Genomic DNA, 7,498 nt, shown 5'->3' on the forward strand with positions numbered 1-7,498 from the left:
TAGAATGCGAAGTCAAGTGGGCCTTAGAAAGCATCACTACGAACAAAGCTCGTGGAGGTGATGGAATTCCAGCTGAGCTATTTCAAATCCTAAAAGATGATGCTGTCAAAGTGCTGCACTCAATATACTAGCAAATTTGGAAAACTCAGCAGTGGCCACAGGACTGGAAAACATCAGTTTTCACTCCAATCCCAAAGAAAGGCAATGCCAAAGAATGCTCAAGCTCCTGCATAATTGCACTCATCTCACATGCTAGCAAAGTAATGCTCAAAATTCTCCAAGCTAGGCTTCAACAGTACATGAACCCTGAACTTCCAGATGTTCCAGCTGGATTTAGAAAAGGCAGAGGAACCAGAGATCAAATTACCAACATCCACTGGATCATCGAAAAAGACAGACAGTTCCAGAAAAACATCTACTTCTGCTTTATTGACTATGTCAAAGCCTTTGACTGTGTAGACCACAACAAACTCTGGAAAATTCTTCAAGATATGGGAATATCAGACCACCTGACCTGCCTCTTAGGAAATCTATATGCAGGTCAGGAAACAACAGTTAGAACTGGACATGGAAAAACAGACTGGTTCCAAATCAGGAAAGGAGTACATCAAGGCTGTATATTGTCACCCTGCTTATTTAACTTATATGCAGAGTACATCATGAGAAACGCTGGGCTGGAAGAAGCACAAGTTGGAATCAAGATTGCCGGGAGAAATATCAATAACCTCAGATATACAAATGACCCCACCCTTATGGCAGAAAGTGAAGAGGAACTAAAGAGCCTCTTGATAAAAAGTGAAAGAGGAGAGTGAAAAAATTGGCTTAAAACTCAACATTCAAAAAACTAAGATCATGGCATCTGATCCCAACACTTCATGGCAAATAGATGGGGAAGCAGTGGAAACAGTGACATACTTTATTTTGGGGGGCTCCAAAATCACTGCAGATGGTGATTGCAGCCATGAAATCAAAAGACGCTTGCTTGCTCCTTGGAAGAAAAGTTATGACCAACCTAGACAGCATATTAAAAAGCAGAGACATTACTTTGCTAACAAAGGTCAATATAGTCAAGGCTATGGTTTTTCCAGTGGTCTTGTATGGATGTGAGAGTTGGACTATAAAGAAAGCTGAGTGCTGAAGAATTGATGCATTTGAACTGTGGTGTTAGAGAAGACTCTTGAGAGTCCCTTGGGCTGCAAGGAGATCCAACCAGTCCATCCTAAAAGAGATCAGTTCTGGATGTTCATTGGAAGGACTGATGCTGAAGCTGAAGCTCCAATACTTTGGCCACCTGATGCGAAGAGCTGACTCATTGGAAAAGACCCTGATGCTGAGAAAGATTGAGGGTGGGAAGAGACGGGGACAACAGAGGATGAGATGGTTGGATGGCATCACCGACTCAATGGACATGAGTTTGAGTAAACTCCAGCAGTTGGGGATGGACAGGGAAGCCTGGCGTGCTGCAGTCCATGGGGTCGTAAAGAGTCGGACATGACTGAGCGACTGAATTGAAAGCAGTGGAAGAATAAAATACGGAATGTAATAAAAGAGTAACTCTATGAGGGAACACTGTATGGGACTCCAGGGCTGGAAGAGGGCAAGCTAAGGAGTAAAGACAAGCTTGGAAGATGAGCCCTCTCTCTGAGGTTGGGGTTCAGATCTCACTGAAGAAGGTACAGTTGCAGAAGGTGGATGGCAGTTTGTAGGTTTGTAGTCATTGTGGAAGCAGAGCTGGTCCACAGTCACTGATCAAGCAGGAAGGAACCCTCCAGGGTGCAGGTGAGCTGTAGGCTGGGTGCCTGAGAGGGAATGGAGGTGCTAGTGTGGGCCTGAGGCACGGAATACACAGTGTCCATGGTGGGAGGGCTGTGGTGTTGGGGGAGTCAGAGGAGACAACCCTGGGGGTCAGCAGAGGGACTAAGGGTGGTGGTGTGGGTGGGAGGTCTGCAGTGTGCAGTGTCTGCATTGACAGGGCTGCGGGAGGGTGACCACCAGGCTCTGCTCTGCCTGCAAGGTCAACAAATAGCAATGTGGAGCCAGAGGATGAGGAGAGGGACCAGTGGGATAAAACAGAAAGCCTATAAGTAGCCACAAGGACATATCAGAAATAAGTACAAAAAATCAATAGAAGAAAGATGAACTTTAAGAAATTGTGCTGGGGGAGTTCCGTGGTGATCCAGTGGTTAGGATTCTGGGCTTTCATTGCTGTGGTCTGGGTTCAATACTTGGTCAGTGCAGAATTGGCTGCAGTGCAGCCAAAAAAAAAAAAAGAAAGAAAATGCTGGTATAGCTGTTTAACTTAGTAGCGAAAGCTGAAATTAGATTTGTAATTCATTCCATATGTAAAAGTAAACTCAAATGGATCAGGTATTTAAAAGTAAAATATGTAACCATATGGGCAACTGAACAACAAGCACCAGAAGAAAATAGGTGAATTCCTCTATGTTGCTGTTCAGTCAATAAGTCGTGTCCAACTCTTCGCAAGCATGCCAGGATTCTCTATCCTCCACTATCTCCCAGAGTTTGCTCAAGTTCATGTCCACTGAGTTGGTGATGCTATCAACCATCTCATCCTCTGCTGCCCGCTTCCCCTCTTCAATCATTCCCAGCAGCAGGGTGCTCATTTTCCAACGAGTTGGTTCATATAACCAGAATTTATAGAAAAAATTCTAGGACTCAGGTCCAGATGCAATAAAAGAAGAGAGTTGGTAAAATTGTCTGTAGGAAAATAAAAATCTTTCACAGGGCAAACAATAGAGAGATAAACAGGCAGACAGATAAAATCAAGAGACAACTGGCAAACTCTAAAAACTGAGGGGAAAATATACCAAAACCCAGAGGAAAATACGGACAAAATCATTGAATAGACAATTTACATGAAAATATACTTTAATAGCCTGTAAATATATGAATAGAAATCTATCATTTATGATTTGAAGGGTAAAAATCAAAACTATACAGTTAAAGAATAAGGCAGTGAAAATGGTGAAGGACCTTTGAAAATTCTCTCCTCCATAAAATAATGGATTAGAGTAAAAAACTTTGAACTCAAGAAATTAGTCACAGACTTGAGACTGGGGAGCATTTATATGAGAAAAATGGCTGACATGAAAAAAACAACAAGCTCTGTGGTACTTCAGCTTGTCCTCTTTCCATCCATCAAGGCTTCCTTGTAGATTTGAAAACTAACAGCCTGCAGTATGGTGAAAACTAGCAGCCTGGCAGCCACTGTAGAGGACAGAACAAGGTTGGAATTCCTGTAAACCACCCCTTCCCAGAGAACTCTCATTATTTGACCTGTTTGGTGGGTCCCTGAAAGATCCCAGTTGCAAAACTGACAATATTTGACCAGACTCAAAGTTTGCCTGGGGCAAACACCATTTTCTCTGGGGGCATTTATTAAAAATCACTCTAGGTGTTTTTTGGACATCACATCTGCCTGAGGCAGTGGGTAACAGATCTAATACTCCACACACTTCCTCCTAAAAATCAAACAGAGAGTTGAGAGTAAATAAAAGCACCTCTGGCGGCGCTGGCCTCAGAGGCTAAGGAGAGCTGGAGGAGGTAGCAGCAGCGGGAAGTTGCTGCACTTTGGTGTAAACTGCAATTCATTAGGGATCCTTTCTCAGACTCCAGTTAGAAGTGAGAGTTCACATAAGTGAGGCCACCATTGCTGCTTTGAACACCTCAAAGGGGGAGAATGAATTTATCAGGAGTGAAAAAGAAGAGCTTGCTAGAAGCCAAAGAAAATAATAAAAAGTCCAGCACTAGGGCCCCTTCAAAACTGGGAAAAGAGTACATCAAGGCTGTATATTGTCACCCTGCTTATTTAACTTATATGCAGAGTACATCATGCGAAATGTCAGGCTGGGTGAAGCACAGCTGAAATCAAGATTGCCAGGAGAAATATCAATAACCTCAGATATGCAGATGACCCCACCCTTATGGCAGAAAGTGAAGAAGAACTAAAGAGCCTCTTGATGAAAGTGAAAGAGGTGAGTGAAAAAGTTGGCTTAAAATTCAACATTCAGAAAACGAAGATCCTGGCATCTGGTCCCATCACTTCATGGCAAATAGATGTGGAAACAGTGGAAACAGTGACAGACTTTATTTTTCTGGGCTCCAACATCACTGCAGATGGTGACTGCAGCCATGAAATTAAAAGACACTTGCTGCTTGGAAGAAAAGCTATGACAAACCTAGACAATGTATTAAAAAGCAGAGGCATTACTTTGCCAACAAAGGTCTCTATAGTCAAAGCTATAGTGTTTCCAGTGGTCTTGTAAGGATGTGAGAGTTGGACCTTAAAGAAAGCTGAACTCTGAAGAATTGATGTTTTTGAACTGTGGTGTTGGAGAAGACTCTTGAGAGTCCCTTAGACAGCAAGGAGATCAAACCAACTCAATCATAAAGGAAATCTACACTTAACATTCACTGGAAGGACTGATGGTGAAGCTGAAGCTCCAATACTTCAGCCATCTGATGTGAAGAACTGACTCATTGGAAAAGACCCTGATGCTGGGAAAGATTGAAGGCAGGAGCAGAAGGGGGTGACCAAGGACAAGTTGTTGGATGGCATTACCGACTCGATGGAAATGAGTTTGATCAAGCTCCGGGAGATGGTAAAGGACTTGGAGGCCTGGTGTGCTGCAGTCCACGGGGTCACAGAGAGTCAGACACGACTGAGAAACGGAACAACAAGGGCTCCTTCTCCTACCAAATGCAAAGACCGCTCTGATAAGAAGTCGAAAGGATTGCTCTAAAGATAAATGGGCCCCCAATCAGTCAAGTGAGAAGGAAGGATGGTGGAAGAGGTTCAGTGCTTCCAGTGGTAGTAGCACCAGGCCTGGCTCCAGCCACTCCAGAAGTCCCAGCACCTCCCGTAGCTCCAGAGGCTCCTCAGGCTCTCCGAGTCCTTCTCAGGGCAGACAGGACAACAGGTGGCATTCTTGTTCCAAATCCAAACCATCCAAAAGGGATGGAAAGGGAAGGAAACAGCAGAGCCCTTCCCCTAAATCCACCAAAGTCCACAGTCGGAGGCTCACCAGGAATGTGACCAAGGGACACATCGTGGAGATGTTTTCCACATGTGGAAAAATTAAAATGACTGACATGTCTGCTGAAAGGATGCACCCCCATCTGTCTAAAGGCTAGGCTTATGTGAAGTCTGAGAATCCGGATGAGGCTGGGAAGGTTCTGAAAGCACATGGACAGAGGAAAAATCGATGGCCAGAAGATCACTGCTGCTGCTGTGCTGGCCCCCTGGCCTCAGCCATCCCCCAGGCGACTGAGTCCTCCCAGGAGAATGCTCCCACCACCTCCCATGGGGCGAAGGCCATCCATCACCCCCTCGGATGAAGGAGGTCGCATCCCTCGCCCTCCACCTAAGCCCCCTGCCACTTGCTCCATAGGAGGCATTCCAGCTCCAACTCCTCTGGATAAGCAGGGCCACCAAAGTTCTGCCCCTGTGACTTATATCTCATCCAGCTCACTTTTGTCAGTTTCCCAGCTGAAGGAGGATTCGTACGAAAGAACGCCCTCCCTCCCTCTGAGGCAGGCTTCCAAGGTGAAGGCAGCAACTGAGATGTTTCCCAGGCCGTAGGGTTCTGGCTGCAGAAGTGTTGTTGGTTTGGGATAGTGCTTGTAAAGACGCAAGGATGAGCTGAGGGCTCTAGGTGGTACAGTCCCAGCCTGGGAGCATGTTTCCCCATTCCACAGGTGACCTGGGGCCTATCTGGTTATCTGTGTGGTAGAGTCCTGCAGGAAAGGGCATGCCCAGCTGCCTTTCCTGGTAGCCTGGCCCTGCTCCCCTGCCCGAGTCCTCTTCTGACCTCTGGATCTAAATACCCTGTTATCTGCCCCAAATGGTTCTTTTCACATGTATTCGCGTGCATACATACACACACACACACACACACACACATGCAAACACACACACACAAGTCTCTCTCTCTCTGAAATTGGTCAGTTGACAGTGAGGCCTGCCTGGTCATCACAGAACTCCCTATTGTGTTGGTATTCATGGTATTGGTGCAGGTTACCTTAGCAACATGTACATTGCTTTTTTGGCTTTTATTGTACAGTCAGTACTATGAATTTTATGTTTTGAGTTTTGTAATTTTGCAGCATTTTAATATTGTGTTTGTACTTTGTTGGGCAGAATAAAAGAGTTCTGTTGAATAAATGTACAATTAGAGAAGGCAATGGCAACCCACTCCAGTACTCTAGCCTGGAAAATCCCATGGACAGAGGAGCCTGGTAGGCTGCAGTCCATGGGGTTGCTAGGAGTCGGACACGACTGAGCAACTTCTCCTTCACTTTTCACTTTCATACATTGGAGAAGGAAATGGCAACCCACTCCAGTGTTCTTGCCTGGAGAATCCCAGGGACGGGGGAACCTGGTGGGCTGCCATCTATGCGGTTGCACAGAGTTGGACACGACTGAAGTGACTTAGCAGCAGCAGCAGAATGCAAAAAAGAGAGAGGGGGCACCCTAGAAGACAGTAGTGTTTCCAAGAAGCTTAAGCAGATGATGAAAGAAGGAAGGAAATAGCTCAGAATAAAGATTCTACTTAGAGAAGATCTAAGAATCAGAGAAAACAACCAGAAATAAAAGTGCCATGTACTAAAGAAATAGCTCTACATTGTGCAAACAAAAGAGGACAGTTTTGAACTGAAATACTTTTAATACCTAAATTTCCCCACCTCATACACCAGAAATTCCTTTCAAATAAATGGTCCAGAAAAACCCAACACATTCTAAACATAAACAAGAAAAATCAAACCTTGATACAAAGATACAATGATTGTTTAAAATGAGAAATAATTATTTTTGTCAGACAAAGAGACAGTTAAAAAGTCCTTCTCATGTGCTTAGTCTCTCAGTCAGGGTTGACTCTTTTTGGCCCCAGGGACTGTAATCTGCCAGGCTCCCCTGTCCATGGGCTTCTCCAGATAAGAATACTGGAGTGGGTTGCCATGCCCTCCTCCAGGGGATTTTCCCGACCCAGGGATCAAACCTGGGTCTCCTGCGTTGCAGGTGGATTCTGTACCATCTGAGCCACCAAAGAAGCCTCCGGAAAGTCCCCAGCAGAGGAAAGTTGCAAAAGAAGAATCCAACCTGAATCTCAAATACTTAAATAGGCAATTGTCAATATGGGAGAAGGGGATCACAAGAAACAAAGATGCAAAAACACAGAAAGGGACCAAACCAAAGGAGCATATAAAATGTAGCTTACTTACCAAAGCAGGAAATAGATTGAAAAAGACAAAGTGATCTCAGAGATGAAAATTAAATTATAGGGTGTCAGTGAGAATAAATAAGATGGAAATATAATAAAGGATCTAGAGAACAAAATGAAAAGGGCTCTAGTGCAGAGCCAGGGCTACTTTCTAGTTGTGTTGTCTAGGCCTCTCATTGCAGTTGCTTCTCTTGTTGCAGAGCACTGACTTTAGAGTGCTGGCTTAGAAATTGTTGCCCCAAGGCATGTGGAATCTT

At 44.7% G+C, this 7,498-nt stretch overlaps 1 pseudogene; it reads left to right on the forward strand.

Annotated features, from left to right (window-relative positions):
• Positions 1-3,700: 3,700 nt before the first annotated feature.
• On the forward strand, positions 3,701-5,602 carry LOC133039998 (RNA-binding protein with serine-rich domain 1-like; annotated as a pseudogene).
• The last annotated feature ends 1,896 nt before the right edge of the window (positions 5,603-7,498 follow it).

Source organism: Dama dama, chromosome 20, assembly GCF_033118175.1.
Source record: "Dama dama isolate Ldn47 chromosome 20, ASM3311817v1, whole genome shotgun sequence".
Lineage (NCBI taxonomy): Eukaryota > Metazoa > Chordata > Mammalia > Artiodactyla > Cervidae > Dama > Dama dama.